Here is a 16434-nt window from a genome sequence, read left to right as displayed (position 1 = left end):
AAACCATTACGGACCCGGGCATCCCCGGTCCCTGCGAAGTGGACAACTACTCCCATCCTTTCCAGGTTCGCCTTCTCTCTCCACCACTCCTTTTAGTACAGCATAGCTGTACTAGCCTTTAAATGACCAGACCAGGCATACTGCACTTGATCTTAGCCAAAAGGCCGAGAAGCGATAACCAGAATTGGTTTCAAACTACGGAGCCACCCAAGGATCCTGAAAAGTCCATTTGTGGAGATGAGCTCCTGGACTCCCGTTAAGAAGACATGTTGTCAACCTCTAGATCCCTTACATGCCTGCACTTTTCGGCTTGCTGCTGCTGCAATCCACGCGTTTTAGATCTGCATAACTCCACCTCTTTAAACACAGCACCTTCACCCCCTGCTGTTCCCACCCGCCTCAACACCGTTGGAAGGGAGGAGAACCAATTAAGGCGGGGGGTGGGGTGGAACGAGCAGCTGTCTACCCTTAGCAGGAGGGCTCCTGATTACATACCTCTCCTGCTGCTGCTGCTGCTGGCTGTCCAGCAGCAGACTGAAGGTGGCTGCTGCTGTGCACAGGTATATAAAGGCTCAGAGCCTATTATGACACGCGCAGCCAGCGTTCCATTGCCACATTCCATCTACTGCAGGCAGGATACCTGGCTGGCTGAATGTCGCTGAGAAGCTCACAGAGACCGCCATAAGCAACAGTTTAACAGAATGCCACAGACTAATCAACCAAACTTTTTGGGTTGGGTTCTCTTTTATAGTCTGCAGGCATTAAATGAAAGAAGTCAGTGTTCCAGCAGAGGGAGACAACGTTTCAGAAAAGGCATTGTAGCAAACCAAAAAAGAAATTTTAAGCGCAGCAGAGTAACCAGCGCACATACCTGTTAGCTCAGGTGAGTTTAAAAGGCTGCTGTTGATAACAAGGGCATTTGCTAAATAGATGGTGTGTGTGCAACAATATACTGAAAGGTCAATTATATTGTGCAGCTTATCTCACCACCTGTAGTTATTTAGGTGAAAGCTCCAAAATGCTTGCCTAATATGTCTGTTTATCCAAAAGGAAGTAAAAAGGGAGAGCTAGAAAGATAGCATTGCATCACATTACATGGCAATGCAATGCACAGTTGCTGAAGTTGAACCAAAATGAGCTTGTAATCTGGCTTCTGCAACTTTGAACATGAAAAATCCAATGAGGAGAAGAAAAGCAAAGCCAAAGAGTCCATCCCAAAATCCGACAAACAAGCAAAATGAACAAAAAACATTGAATTCAATTCTTTCTGATTTTAGAAACTGCATTAAAGAAGGGGTGCACCGGTCCTGGAGATACTGCAATACCAGGTCAATGCGTGGAGTGGACAGAGCAAGCTCTTTTTCCATCTCCCTGTTCTAAAAATCCATTTAATATATGGTCCCCAGATAGGGGACGTATCAGATATTAAACTGATAAGAACAGATTTTTTTTTTTTGATTGAATATATCTTTTATTAGCACAAAAAATAAGTTAACAGACAGTGTACAGTGCCGCAGCCCAGTACACACAGAATTCTACATCATATTTACATAGCATGAGGATACGACGCACTAACTAGACACATCACACCCCTATGCTACACAAAACACTCAATCTGAAAGAAAAAGCATGTCAATCAATACAGTACGACGAACCGTGATAAGGGATGGGGATTGGGAAAAAGGGGATGGGGAGGGGAAAATCACAGGCCCGAAGCTTTATTGAAAGACAAGACACATAAGGGGAGAGGGGGAGGAGGGGTTTAGTCCTCATCCTCGTCCTCCGGACCGTCCATGATGGAATAGTCTCTGAGCAGGCTGTGGATCAGCCTGCGGCAGTCCTGGATGGACATCCTCTCCCTCCTCAAGATGAGCCGGTTCCTGGCGACCCAAACGGCATCCTTGAAGCAGTTCATAAGGCGCCAAGCCTCCTGGATGGCTCCGACGGTATGAACCCCAGGGAAGAGTCCGTAAAGCACAGAATGGTGCGATAGGCTCGCCCTGGGGACAGAGTTCCTCAGGTCGTCCTCAAGTGCAGTCAATAGGCGCTGTGCAAATCCGCAGTCCCAAAAAGTGTGCAAAGATGTTTCCTCCACGAAGGGGCACCTTGGGCAGTACCGGGTCTTGCACAGGTTCCGGGCATGCATGAATGACCGGACGGGCAGTCCGCCCTGAATCGCCATCCACGACAAGTCCTTGTGCCCGTTGGTCAGCCTGTCAGACGACACATTTGTCCACACAGTCTCCAGCGTGTCCTGGTGAAGTCCTGTGATGTTCTCCACGTCATCCTTGGCTCTGATTAGCTTGTGGATAGTTTTGGGCTTCCACAAGTCGGGCTTGAGTCCCTCCAGTTGATGCTCCCCCACAAATCGAACGACGTCTCCGTAGAACCATGGCGTCGTCCAGTTGTAGGGGAAGGAGCTGTCCCACTTGTCCCAGCCGAGTCGCCTCCAAAGAGGAAGCAGGAAGAAGCGAGACATGGACCTGCCCGCGGAGCCATTCTTGACTTGCAAAGTCCGGCGGACACAATCACACACAAAAGAGGATCGCAGGAGGGTGGGGATATCTGGAACGCCCTTCCCACCCTTGCGAGGCTCCTTGTACATGACGGCCCGCCTGACTCTGTCCATCTTGGATCCCCAGACAAAGTGAAACACTGTCCTGGTAATGGCCCTGCACACAGTGACGTGTGGGGGCCAGGCCTGCGCCGTGTACTGCAAGACGGGCAGGACCTCATTACGCAGGACGAGTGCCTTACCCTCACAAGTGAGGTGTCTGAGGCTCCAGAGTCCGATCCGTTGCTTCACCTTGGCCAAGCGTTCTTGCCAGGACTTGAGGGCCGCTCTTTCCTTCCCGAACCAGACTCCCAGCACCTTGAGGAAATCCGGTTGAATGTTGAAGGGGAAGGGGGCGGAGGAGGCCGGCTGCCAATCCCCGAAGAGCATGGCTTCCGACTTCCTGCAGTTGACTTTGGCCCCTGAAGCCCGGCCGAACCTCTCACACGTCTGGACGAGGGCGTCGACTGAACCACGATCAGCGCAGAAGACGGTGACGTCGTCCATGTAGAGCGAGCACTTGAACTCGTGTCGTCCCGGACCCGGTGCGGTGATCCCTCTGATCTCTCCATTCTGCCGGATAGCCTCTGCGAAGAGTTCTATAACACAAACAAAAAGAAGAGGTGATAGAGGGCAGCCTTGTCTGACCCCAGAGAGGACAGGGAAGGGGTCAGTCTTCCAGCCGTTCACCAACACCGAGCTGTGGATATCAAAATACATCAGACGGACATACGAACAAAACATGTTACCCAAACCTAACCGGTGCAGAGCTCGGCCCATGAACTCGTGGGAAACCCGGTCGAAGGCCTTCTCCTGATCCAAGGAGACCAGGGCCGCGTGTGCGCGGCGGACCTTGATGTACTCGACCGTGTCCCGCACGAGAGCGAGGCTGTCTGCGATGCGACGTCCAGGGATGCCGCAGGTCTGGTCCAGGTGGATGATCCGTCCGATGACCGTCTTAAGTCGTGTCGCCATCGTCTTGGCCAGGATCTTGTAGTCCACGTTGAGCAGAGTGATGGGACGCCAATTCCTCAGGTCGCACCTCTCTCCCTTCCGCTTGTACAGGATCGTGACCATTCCTTCCCTCAAAGATGGAGGCATTCTACCCTCCACCACCATCTCCTCGTACAGGTCCAACAGGTCCGGACAGATGAGGTCTCCCAGCGCTACATAGAGCTCCGCTGGAAGACCATCACTGCCCGGGGTCCTGCCGGTCCTAAAGGATTTAGCGGCAGAGAGCAATTCGCCCACCATCAGAGGTTTGTCCAAGGCTGCCGTGCCTGCAGGATCAAGATGGTTAGTGATACCTGACAGGAACTTATCAGCAGCGTCGGGGTCGGTAGTCTTGTGGGAGTAGAGTTCGCTGTAGAAGTCGCTGACGACCCTCATCACGTCCTCCTTCCCACGTCGCATGTTTCCGCTCTCGTCTCGCAGCTCGTTCAGGGGCGTGTGACCGGCATGAAGTTTTCTGAAAAAGAATGAGTTACATTTCTCACCCTTCTCCAGATTCTCCACTTTGGAACGGAAGACGATTCGCTTGGACTCCTCCTCAAAGTGCCTTTTCAGGCTCTTCTTGGTCTCCTCCAGCTCCTCCCTCACGTCCCAGCCGCAGTGAAGAAGGTCCTGCAGCGACCGCAGCTCGCGCTGCAGCCCTCTGAAGTCCCTCCTCTTCTCACACGCCTGTTGTCGACCCTTGGCCTGAAAGAAACAGCGAAACTCAAGTTTAACATATTCCCACCAATCAGAGACTGTTTGGAAGCTACCCTTGTAGGACTGCCACATTGCGTAGGCTGCTCTCAGCTCCTCCACGACTTCATCCTGAGCCAGCAGAGCACAATTCAGCTTCCAGGAGCCGGGGCCGGACGGAAAACCGTCGCCGAGGACACCTTGTAAGTGAATGGCTCTGTGGTCGGAGAAGAAGCAGGAGACCATCGAGTGCCTACTCTGCCTGACTGCCCGAGAGGTGAACACAAAGTCAATCCTGGAGCGGAGTGAGCCATCGGGTCGGCTCCACGAATAGTTCGTGGAGCCTCTCCCCATGGAGCCCACCACGTCCTGAAGAGAGGCCTCGGTTACCATCTCGATGAGCAGCTTGGACGTGATGTCCAACTTGGCAGATGTGCCAGAACTACGACCATCCTCCTCGATGGGGCAGTTGAAATCCCCGGCCATCACTAAGGTCCTGGTGGTGGCAAGCTGAAGCCGCAGGGTCTGGAAAAGCTCCAAACGCTCATTCTTCAGTGGGGACGCATACACGTTGATGAACCTGACAGGTTCTCCCGCCCAGTTGCCATCTACAACAAGAGCCCTGCCGCAGATGAGCTCCTGGACGGACTCAAGCGTGAATGCGCCCCCCCTGATCAGAATTGCGACCCCCGCAGACTTGCAGTCACCCCCACCGGACCAGTAGGATGGACCGTGGGACCACTCCCTGGCCAGATGTTTGAAGGACCTAGAGGAGGGAAGGGAACATTCCTGCAACATATAAACATCACACAACTGGGAAGTAAGGAAGGCATAAATAGTCTGACGTCTGAACTTGTCCTTGATGCTCCTGACATTAATGGAAAATAAGTTAATATTAGCCATCATGTAGGGAAAAAAGAAAAAGTTAGCGCAGGCAATACACCTTAGTTACCACTCCGGTCGGGTGGTCCCTCGTCGGTGTTGACTGCTGGTGACGGGATCACCAGCAGGCCCTCTTCCTCCATCTGGTCAAGCAGCGCGGCCTCGATCTCGGCGACCACCAGTTCCTCCTCTTCTGGCTCGGCCACCAGGGTCTCAACCATGTGCTCCATCTCTTCTGGCTCAGGGAGGGTATCCTCCTTTTCGCCTACGAAATCCAGAATCTTCTTTTTGGAGGATTCAGTAGCAGGGCTGTCCTCCACCTTCCTCTTTCCCCGGGTTGGAACTGGGGAGACAAGAAGGGGAAAATCCTCCTCGGAATAGATAGCGGCGGGTGGAGGAAAGGTTAATTCCACCGCTACCATGGTCTGGGGAGGGAGAGAGGCTGCCGGGGCAGGGGAAAGGACACCTGCTGAGGAGTAGGGGAAGGAGGAAGAGGAAGTGGAATCCTCAGCAGGGGTGGCCGGGGTGGGGGGGAATTGGACGGGGGTGGCAGGGGGAGGGATCGAGAGAGGGGTGACAGAACTCTTACCCTCCTTTGACTTTTTCTTCTGCTTCGGAGCTGCTGGGACCGTCGCTGGGGCTTTGGCCACCGACTCCTTGACCGCTTTGGCCTTGGTCGTCTCGGCCTTGGCCGCTGGGGCCTTGGTCGTCGCGTCCTTGACCTTCACAGGCCTGGTCGTCGGGGCCTTGTCCTCCGTAGCTGGGGTCGTCGCAACCACCGATGCCCAGGATCTCTCACGCTTGGGGCAATCCTTGTACAGATGAGCTGCCAGCCCACACAGGTTGCAGGATGTCTTCTTCGGGCAGTCCTTCGAGCTGTGTCCCGTCACTCGACAAATCCTGCAGGCATCCTCCTTGCAGTCCTTCATCTCGTGGCCGTTCTTGCCGCATCTCCTGCAGTTCCGCGGCATGTCCGGGTAATAGATGAGGCCGTAGGAGTTGCCCAGGGAGAATGTCGGGGGAAGGTGCCGAAGTCCGTCTGAGTACGCCAGGTCCCTGTGAAGTCTAACGGTCACCGACCACTTACCTGTCCAGAAGCCGAGTCCATTCAGGATGTGAGAGGGTTCCTTCACAACCAAACAGAAGCGTCTCAGGAAGGTACAGATGTCTTGGCCTGGGGTGTGCGGGTTGCGCATGGAGACCGTGATCCTCCTTTCGTCCCTCTGGATAGGGCAGCTACCTGTAAAGGCAGAGAAAGAATTATCCGGTCCTTTTGCGCTTACCATTTCCCAGAACCTCCTGCAGGTGTTCACAGTGGCGAAGGTGACGAAGAAGATCCCCGTCAAGAAGGTCTGGATGCTGAGGGTGTCCGACCTGGAGAAGCCTCGATCCAGCAGCATCTTCTGGCAGAACACGTCCGAGGACATGTCCGGCACCCTCCCATCCACTTCCTTCAGCTTCAGGGCCACCGTCTGCCGCATCCATGGCTCCAGGGCTGGAGCTTCGTGGCGGGGCTTCTGGGGTCCCTTCTGCTGGCCAGTCGTGGAGGCAGAGTCCTTGGGGTCAGAATCGGCTCCTGGCTGGGCCCTCCTGGCTGTCCCCTGCTCCAGGCTCTTCTTTTCGGCCTTCCTCGCAGCGCTTGCCATGGCTTTCCTCCTGCAGTTACTTCTTGGAGCTGGATCTGGAACTCTTCCCGGAATGGGTGGAGCTATGCAGATTCTTCTCCCGTCGTGTTCTGGACAAATTCCCCGAAAGGTCTTTGTCTCGATGATTTTCTTCCTCGAAGATTCCACAGGACAGCCCGATTCTTCTCCGAGTCTTCGTCTTCTTCTGGATTCTTTAGAGCTTCTTCCTCCCACCGATATCCGCCTTCCTTCTCCGATGTCAGCTGGGCTCCGAAGCTCTTCTCCTTCCGAGTTCGATCGCTCTCGTCAAGTGTAGATCGTAGCTCTTGTGTTCTTAAAACAACAGATACTACACTTGATCTTAGCCAAAAGGCCGAGAAGCGATAACCAGAATTGGTTTCAAACTACGGAGCCACCCAAGGATCCTGAAAAGTCCATTTGTGGAGATGAGCTCCTGGACTCCCGTTAAGAAGACATGTTGTCAACCTCTAGATCCCTTACATGCCTGCACTTTTCGGCTTGCTGCTGCTGCAATCCACGCGTTTTAGATCTGCATAACTCCACCTCTTTAAACACAGCACCTTCACCCCCTGCTGTTCCCACCCGCCTCAACACCGTTGGAAGGGAGGAGAACCAATTAAGGCGGGGGGTGGGGTGGAACGAGCAGCTGTCTACCCTTAGCAGGAGGGCTCCTGATTACATACCTCTCCTGCTGCTGCTGCTGCTGGCTGTCCAGCAGCAGACTGAAGGTGGCTGCTGCTGTGCACAGGTATATAAAGGCTCAGAGCTTATTATGACACGCGCAGCCAGCGTTCCATTGCCACATTCCATCTACTGCAGGCAGGATACCTGGCTGGCTGAATGTCGCTGAGAAGCTCACAGAGACCGCCATAAGCAACAGTTTAACAGAATGCCACAGACTAATCAACCAAACTTTTTGGGTTGGGTTCTCTTTTATAGTCTGCAGGCATTAAATGAAAGAAGTCAGTGTTCCAGCAGAGGGAGACAACGTTTCAGAAAAGGCATTGTAGCAAACCAAAAAAGAAATTTTAAGCGCAGCAGAGTAACCAGCGCACATACCTGTTAGCTCAGGTGAGTTTAAAAGGCTGCTGTTGATAACAAGGGCATTTGCTAAATAGATGGTGTGTGTGCAACAATATACTGAAAGGTCAATTATATTGTGCAGCTTATCTCACCACCTGTAGTTATTTAGGTGAAAGCTCCAAAATGCTTGCCTAATATGTCTGTTTATCCAAAAGGAAGTAAAAAGGGAGAGCTAGAAAGATAGCATTGCATCACATTACATGGCAATGCAATGCACAGTTGCTGAAGTTGAACCAAAATGAGCTTGTAATCTGGCTTCTGCAACTTTGAACATGAGAAATCCAATGAGGAGAAGAAAAGCAAAGCCAAAAAGTCCATCCCAAAATCCGACAAACAAGCAAAATGAACAAAAAACATTGAATTCAATTCTTTCTGATTTTAGGAACTGCATTAAAGAAGGGGTGCACCGGTCCTGGAGATACTGCAATACCAGGTCAATGCGTGGAGTGGACAGAGCAAGCTCTTTTTCCATCTCCCTGTTCTAAAAATCCATTTAATATATGGTCCCCAGATAGGGGACGTATCAGATATTAAACTGATAAGAACAGATACTACACTTGATCTTAGCCAAAAGGCCGAGAAGCGATAACCAGAATTGGTTTCAAACTACGGAGCCACCCAAGGATCCTGAAAAGTCCATTTGTGGAGATGAGCTCCTGGACTCCCGTTAAGAAGACATGTTGTCAACCTCTAGATCCCTTACATGCCTGCACTTTTCGGCTTGCTGCTGCTGCAATCCACGCGTTTTAGATCTGCATAACTCCACCTCTTTAAACACAGCACCTTCACCCCCTGCTGTTCCCACCCGCCTCAACACCGTTGGAAGGGAGGAGAACCAATTAAGGCGGGGGGTGGGGTGGAACGAGCAGCTGTCTACCCTTAGCAGGAGGGCTCCTGATTACATACCTCTCCTGCTGCTGCTGCTGCTGGCTGTCCAGCAGCAGACTGAAGGTGGCTGCTGCTGTGCACAGGTATATAAAGGCTCAGAGCCTATTATGACACGCGCAGCCAGCGTTCCATTGCCACATTCCATCTACTGCAGGCAGGATACCTGGCTGGCTGAATGTCGCTGAGAAGCTCACAGAGACCGCCATAAGCAACAGTTTAACAGAATGCCACAGACTAATCAACCAAACTTTTTGGGTTGGGTTCTCTTTTATAGTCTGCAGGCATTAAATGAAAGAAGTCAGTGTTCCAGCAGAGGGAGACAACGTTTCAGAAAAGGCATTGTAGCAAACCAAAAAAGAAATTTTAAGCGCAGCAGAGTAACCAGCGCACATACCTGTTAGCTCAGGTGAGTTTAAAAGGCTGCTGTTGATAACAAGGGCATTTGCTAAATAGATGGTGTGTGTGCAACAATATACTGAAAGGTCAATTATATTGTGCAGCTTATCTCACCACCTGTAGTTATTTAGGTGAAAGCTCCAAAATGCTTGCCTAATATGTCTGTTTATCCAAAAGGAAGTAAAAAGGGAGAGCTAGAAAGATAGCATTGCATCACATTACATGGCAATGCAATGCACAGTTGCTGAAGTTGAACCAAAATGAGCTTGTAATCTGGCTTCTGCAACTTTGAACATGAAAAATCCAATGAGGAGAAGAAAAGCAAAGCCAAAGAGTCCATCCCAAAATCCGACAAACAAGCAAAATGAACAAAAAACATTGAATTCAATTCTTTCTGATTTTAGAAACTGCATTAAAGAAGGGGTGCACCGGTCCTGGAGATACTGCAATACCAGGTCAATGCGTGGAGTGGACAGAGCAAGCTCTTTTTCCATCTCCCTGTTCTAAAAATCCATTTAATATATGGTCCCCAGATAGGGGACGTATCAGATATTAAACTCATAAGAACAGATACTACACTTGATCTTAGCCAAAAGGCCGAGAAGCGATAACCAGAATTGGTTTCAAACTACGGAGCCACCCAAGGATCCTGAAAAGTCCATTTGTGGAGATGAGCTCCTGGACTCCCGTTAAGAAGACATGTTGTCAACCTCTAGATCCCTTACATGCCTGCACTTTTCGGCTTGCTGCTGCTGCAATCCACGCGTTTTAGATCTGCATAACTCCACCTCTTTAAACACAGCACCTTCACCCCCTGCTGTTCCCACCCGCCTCAACACCGTTGGAAGGGAGGAGAACCAATTAAGGCGGGGGGTGGGGTGGAACGAGCAGCTGTCTACCCTTAGCAGGAGGGCTCCTGATTACATACCTCTCCTGCTGCTGCTGCTGCTGGCTGTCCAGCAGCAGACTGAAGGTGGCTGCTGCTGTGCACAGGTATATAAAGGCTCAGAGCCTATTATGACACGCGCAGCCAGCGTTCCATTGCCACATTCCATCTACTGCAGGCAGGATACCTGGCTGGCTGAATGTCGCTGAGAAGCTCACAGAGACCGCCATAAGCAACAGTTTAACAGAATGCCACAGACTAATCAACCAAACTTTTTGGGTTGGGTTCTCTTTTATAGTCTGCAGGCATTAAATGAAAGAAGTCAGTGTTCCAGCAGAGGGAGACAACGTTTCAGAAAAGGCATTGTAGCAAACCAAAAAAGAAATTTTAAGCGCAGCAGAGTAACCAGCGCACATACCTGTTAGCTCAGGTGAGTTTAAAAGGCTGCTGTTGATAACAAGGGCATTTGCTAAATAGATGGTGTGTGTGCAACAATATACTGAAAGGTCAATTATATTGTGCAGCTTATCTCACCACCTGTAGTTATTTAGGCGAAAGCTCCAAAATGCTTGCCTAATATGTCTGTTTATCCAAAAGGAAGTAAAAAGGGAGAGCTAGAAAGATAGCATTGCATCACATTACATGGCAATGCAATGCACAGTTGCTGAAGTTGAACCAAAATGAGCTTGTAATCTGGCTTCTGCAACTTTGAACATGAAAAATCCAATGAGGAGAAGAAAAGCAAAGCCAAAGAGTCCATCCCAAAATCCGACAAACAAGCAAAATGAACAAAAAACATTGAATTCAATTCTTTCTGATTTTAGAAACTGCATTAAAGAAGGGGTGCACCGGTCCTGGAGATACTGCAATACCAGGTCAATGCGTGGAGTGGACAGAGCAAGCTCTTTTTCCATCTCCCTGTTCTAAAAATCCATTTAATATATGGTCCCCAGATAGGGGACGTATCAGATATTAAACTCATAAGAACAGATACTACACTTGATCTTAGCCAAAAGGCCGAGAAGCGATAACCAGAATTGGTTTCAAACTACGGAGCCACCCAAGGATCCTGAAAAGTCCATTTGTGGAGATGAGCTCCTGGACTCCCGTTAAGAAGACATGTTGTCAACCTCTAGATCCCTTACATGCCTGCACTTTTCGGCTTGCTGCTGCTGCAATCCACGCGTTTTAGATCTGCATAACTCCACCTCTTTAAACACAGCACCTTCACCCCCTGCTGTTCCCACCCGCCTCAACACCGTTGGAAGGGAGGAGAACCAATTAAGGCGGGGGGTGGGGTGGAACGAGCAGCTGTCTACCCTTAGCAGGAGGGCTCCTGATTACATACCTCTCCTGCTGCTGCTGCTGCTGGCTGTCCAGCAGCAGACTGAAGGTGGCTGCTGCTGTGCACAGGTATATAAAGGCTCAGAGCCTATTATGACACGCGCAGCCAGCGTTCCATTGCCACATTCCATCTACTGCAGGCAGGATACCTGGCTGGCTGAATGTCGCTGAGAAGCTCACAGAGACCGCCATAAGCAACAGTTTAACAGAATGCCACAGACTAATCAACCAAACTTTTTGGGTTGGGTTCTCTTTTATAGTCTGCAGGCATTAAATGAAAGAAGTCAGTGTTCCAGCAGAGGGAGACAACGTTTCAGAAAAGGCATTGTAGCAAACCAAAAAAGAAATTTTAAGCGCAGCAGAGTAACCAGCGCACATACCTGTTAGCTCAGGTGAGTTTAAAAGGCTGCTGTTGATAACAAGGGCATTTGCTAAATAGATGGTGTGTGTGCAACAATATACTGAAAGGTCAATTATATTGTGCAGCTTATCTCACCACCTGTAGTTATTTAGGCGAAAGCTCCAAAATGCTTGCCTAATATGTCTGTTTATCCAAAAGGAAGTAAAAAGGGAGAGCTAGAAAGATAGCATTGCATCACATTACATGGCAATGCAATGCACAGTTGCTGAAGTTGAACCAAAATGAGCTTGTAATCTGGCTTCTGCAACTTTGAACATGAAAAATCCAATGAGGAGAAGAAAAGCAAAGCCAAAGAGTCCATCCCAAAATCCGACAAACAAGCAAAATGAACAAAAAACATTGAATTCAATTCTTTCTGATTTTAGAAACTGCATTAAAGAAGGGGTGCACCGGTCCTGGAGATACTGCAATACCAGGTCAATGCGTGGAGTGGACAGAGCAAGCTCTTTTTCCATCTCCCTGTTCTAAAAATCCATTTAATATATGGTCCCCAGATAGGGGACGTATCAGATATTAAACTCATAAGAACAGATACTACACTTGATCTTAGCCAAAAGGCCGAGAAGCGATAACCAGAATTGGTTTCAAACTACGGAGCCACCCAAGGATCCTGAAAAGTCCATTTGTGGAGATGAGCTCCTGGACTCCCGTTAAGAAGACATGTTGTCAACCTCTAGATCCCTTACATGCCTGCACTTTTCGGCTTGCTGCTGCTGCAATCCACGCGTTTTAGATCTGCATAACTCCACCTCTTTAAACACAGCACCTTCACCCCCTGCTGTTCCCACCCGCCTCAACACCGTTGGAAGGGAGGAGAACCAATTAAGGCGGGGGGTGGGGTGGAACGAGCAGCTGTCTACCCTTAGCAGGAGGGCTCCTGATTACATACCTCTCCTGCTGCTGCTGCTGCTGGCTGTCCAGCAGCAGACTGAAGGTGGCTGCTGCTGTGCACAGGTATATAAAGGCTCAGAGCCTATTATGACACGCGCAGCCAGCGTTCCATTGCCACATTCCATCTACTGCAGGCAGGATACCTGGCTGGCTGAATGTCGCTGAGAAGCTCACAGAGACCGCCATAAGCAACAGTTTAACAGAATGCCACAGACTAATCAACCAAACTTTTTGGGTTGGGTTCTCTTTTATAGTCTGCAGGCATTAAATGAAAGAAGTCAGTGTTCCAGCAGAGGGAGACAACGTTTCAGAAAAGGCATTGTAGCAAACCAAAAAAGAAATTTTAAGCGCAGCAGAGTAACCAGCGCACATACCTGTTAGCTCAGGTGAGTTTAAAAGGCTGCTGTTGATAACAAGGGCATTTGCTAAATAGATGGTGTGTGTGCAACAATATACTGAAAGGTCAATTATATTGTGCAGCTTATCTCACCACCTGTAGTTATTTAGGTGAAAGCTCCAAAATGCTTGCCTAATATGTCTGTTTATCCAAAAGGAAGTAAAAAGGGAGAGCTAGAAAGATAGCATTGCATCACATTACATGGCAATGCAATGCACAGTTGCTGAAGTTGAACCAAAATGAGCTTGTAATCTGGCTTCTGCAACTTTGAACATGAAAAATCCAATGAGGAGAAGAAAAGCAAAGCCAAAGAGTCCATCCCAAAATCCGACAAACAAGCAAAATGAACAAAAAACATTGAATTCAATTCTTTCTGATTTTAGAAACTGCATTAAAGAAGGGGTGCACCGGTCCTGGAGATACTGCAATACCAGGTCAATGCGTGGAGTGGACAGAGCAAGCTCTTTTTCCATCTCCCTGTTCTAAAAATCCATTTAATATATGGTCCCCAGATAGGGGACGTATCAGATATTAAACTGATAAGAACAGATACTACACTTGATCTTAGCCAAAAGGCCGAGAAGCGATAACCAGAATTGGTTTCAAACTACGGAGCCACCCAAGGATCCTGAAAAGTCCATTTGTGGAGATGAGCTCCTGGACTCCCGTTAAGAAGACATGTTGTCAACCTCTAGATCCCTTACATGCCTGCACTTTTCGGCTTGCTGCTGCTGCAATCCACGCGTTTTAGATCTGCATAACTCCACCTCTTTAAACACAGCACCTTCACCCCCTGCTGTTCCCACCCGCCTCAACACCGTTGGAAGGGAGGAGAACCAATTAAGGCGGGGGGTGGGGTGGAACGAGCAGCTGTCTACCCTTAGCAGGAGGGCTCCTGATTACATACCTCTCCTGCTGCTGCTGCTGCTGGCTGTCCAGCAGCAGACTGAAGGTGGCTGCTGCTGTGCACAGGTATATAAAGGCTCAGAGCCTATTATGACACGCGCAGCCAGCGTTCCATTGCCACATTCCATCTACTGCAGGCAGGATACCTGGCTGGCTGAATGTCGCTGAGAAGCTCACAGAGACCGCCATAAGCAACAGTTTAACAGAATGCCACAGACTAATCAACCAAACTTTTTGGGTTGGGTTCTCTTTTATAGTCTGCAGGCATTAAATGAAAGAAGTCAGTGTTCCAGCAGAGGGAGACAACGTTTCAGAAAAGGCATTGTAGCAAACCAAAAAAGAAATTTTAAGCGCAGCAGAGTAACCAGCGCACATACCTGTTAGCTCAGGTGAGTTTAAAAGGCTGCTGTTGATAACAAGGGCATTTGCTAAATAGATGGTGTGTGTGCAACAATATACTGAAAGGTCAATTATATTGTGCAGCTTATCTCACCACCTGTAGTTATTTAGGTGAAAGCTCCAAAATGCTTGCCTAATATGTCTGTTTATCCAAAAGGAAGTAAAAAGGGAGAGCTAGAAAGATAGCATTGCATCACATTACATGGCAATGCAATGCACAGTTGCTGAAGTTGAACCAAAATGAGCTTGTAATCTGGCTTCTGCAACTTTGAACATGAAAAATCCAATGAGGAGAAGAAAAGCAAAGCCAAAGAGTCCATCCCAAAATCCGACAAACAAGCAAAATGAACAAAAAACATTGAATTCAATTCTTTCTGATTTTAGAAACTGCATTAAAGAAGGGGTGCACCGGTCCTGGAGATACTGCAATACCAGGTCAATGCGTGGAGTGGACAGAGCAAGCTCTTTTTCCATCTCCCTGTTCTAAAAATCCATTTGATATATGGTCCCCAGATAGGGGACGTATCAGATATTAAACTGATAAGAACAGATACTACACTTGATCTTAGCCAAAAGGCCGAGAAGCGATAACCAGAATTGGTTTCAAACTACGGAGCCACCCAAGGATCCTGAAAAGTCCATTTGTGGAGATGAGCTCCTGGACTCCCGCTAAGAAGACATGTTGTCAACCTCTAGATCCCTTACATGCCTGCACTTTTCGGCTTGCTGCTGCTGCAATCCACGCGTTTTAGATCTGCATAACTCCACCTCTTTAAACACAGCACCTTCACCCCCTGCTGTTCCCACCCGCCTCAACACCGTTGGAAGGGAGGAGAACCAATTAAGGCGGGGGGTGGGGTGGAACGAGCAGCTGTCTACCCTTAGCAGGAGGGCTCCTGATTACATACCTCTCCTGCTGCTGCTGCTGCTGGCTGTCCAGCAGCAGACTGAAGGTGGCTGCTGCTGTGCACAGGTATATAAAGGCTCAGAGCCTATTATGACACGCGCAGCCAGCGTTCCATTGCCACATTCCATCTACTGCAGGCAGGATACCTGGCTGGCTGAATGTCGCTGAGAAGCTCACAGAGACCGCCATAAGCAACAGTTTAACAGAATGCCACAGACTAATCAACCAAACTTTTTGGGTTGGGTTCTCTTTTATAGTCTGCAGGCATTAAATGAAAGAAGTCAGTGTTCCAGCAGAGGGAGACAACGTTTCAGAAAAGGCATTGTAGCAAACCAAAAAAGAAATTTTAAGCGCAGCAGAGTAACCAGCGCACATACCTGTTAGCTCAGGTGAGTTTAAAAGGCTGCTGTTGACAACAAGGGCATTTGCTAAATAGATGGTGTGTGTGCAACAATATACTGAAAGGTCAATTATATTGTGCAGCTTATCTCACCACCTGTAGTTATTTAGGTGAAAGCTCCAAAATGCTTGCCTAATATGTCTGTTTATCCAAAAGGAAGTAAAAAGGGAGAGCTAGAAAGATAGCATTGCATCACATTACATGGCAATGCAATGCACAGTTGCTGAAGTTGAACCAAAATGAGCTTGTAATCTGGCTTCTGCAACTTTGAACATGAAAAATCCAATGAGGAGAAGAAAAGCAAAGCCAAAGAGTCCATCCCAAAATCCGACAAACAAGCAAAATGAACAAAAAACATTGAATTCAATTCTTTCTGATTTTAGAAACTGCATTAAAGAAGGGGTGCACCGGTCCTGGAGATACTGCAATACCAGGTCAATGCGTGGAGTGGACAGAGCAAGCTCTTTTTCCATCTCCCTGTTCTAAAAATCCATTTAATATATGGTCCCCAGATAGGGGACGTATCAGATATTAAACTGATAAGAACAGATACTACACTTGATCTTAGCCAAAAGGCCGAGAAGCGATAACCAGAATTGGTTTCAAACTACGGAGCCACCCAAGGATCCTGAAAAGTCCATTTGTGGAGATGAGCTCCTGGACTCCCGTTAAGAAGACATGTTGTCAACCTCTAGATCCCTTACATGCCTGCACTTTTCGGCTTGCTGCTGCTGCAATCCACGCGTTT

General features: G+C 49.0%; 8 non-coding genes and 1 pseudogene across 8 annotated transcripts; all 9 read right to left on the bottom strand.

Annotated features, from left to right (window-relative positions):
- Positions 1-1291: 1291 nt before the first annotated feature.
- LOC141183305 (U2 spliceosomal RNA) lies at positions 1292-1490 on the bottom strand. The gene has a single exon (XR_012258293.1). It is a non-coding gene; the product is annotated as a U2 spliceosomal RNA (small nuclear RNA).
- Positions 1491-7058: 5568 nt separating this feature from the next.
- LOC141183504 (U2 spliceosomal RNA) lies at positions 7059-7132 on the bottom strand (annotated as a pseudogene).
- A 1115-nt stretch (positions 7133-8247) lies between these two features.
- Positions 8248-8438, bottom strand: LOC141183628 (U2 spliceosomal RNA). The gene has a single exon (XR_012258462.1). It is a non-coding gene; the product is annotated as a U2 spliceosomal RNA (small nuclear RNA).
- A 1115-nt stretch (positions 8439-9553) lies between these two features.
- Positions 9554-9744, bottom strand: LOC141183257 (U2 spliceosomal RNA). The gene has a single exon (XR_012258252.1). It is a non-coding gene; the product is annotated as a U2 spliceosomal RNA (small nuclear RNA).
- Positions 9745-10859: 1115 nt separating this feature from the next.
- Positions 10860-11050, bottom strand: LOC141183256 (U2 spliceosomal RNA). Its single transcript, XR_012258251.1, has one exon. It is a non-coding gene; the product is annotated as a U2 spliceosomal RNA (small nuclear RNA).
- Positions 11051-12165: 1115 nt separating this feature from the next.
- LOC141183255 (U2 spliceosomal RNA) lies at positions 12166-12356 on the bottom strand. The gene has a single exon (XR_012258250.1). It is a non-coding gene; the product is annotated as a U2 spliceosomal RNA (small nuclear RNA).
- Positions 12357-13471: 1115 nt separating this feature from the next.
- Positions 13472-13662, bottom strand: LOC141183626 (U2 spliceosomal RNA). The gene has a single exon (XR_012258461.1). It is a non-coding gene; the product is annotated as a U2 spliceosomal RNA (small nuclear RNA).
- Positions 13663-14777: 1115 nt separating this feature from the next.
- LOC141183168 (U2 spliceosomal RNA) lies at positions 14778-14968 on the bottom strand. Its single transcript, XR_012258171.1, has one exon. It is a non-coding gene; the product is annotated as a U2 spliceosomal RNA (small nuclear RNA).
- Positions 14969-16083: 1115 nt separating this feature from the next.
- On the bottom strand, positions 16084-16274 carry LOC141183625 (U2 spliceosomal RNA). The gene has a single exon (XR_012258460.1). It is a non-coding gene; the product is annotated as a U2 spliceosomal RNA (small nuclear RNA).
- Between the last annotated feature and the right edge of the window lie 160 nt (positions 16275-16434).

This window comes from Phyllobates terribilis, unplaced genomic scaffold (genome assembly GCF_046119375.1).
Source record: "Phyllobates terribilis strain yellow unplaced genomic scaffold, ASM4611937v1 Scaffold_38__1_contigs__length_12584779, whole genome shotgun sequence".
Taxonomy (NCBI): domain Eukaryota; kingdom Metazoa; phylum Chordata; class Amphibia; order Anura; family Dendrobatidae; genus Phyllobates; species Phyllobates terribilis.
The sequence above is the reverse complement of the archived record's forward strand: the minus strand, read 5'-3'. Positions and strand labels throughout refer to the sequence as shown.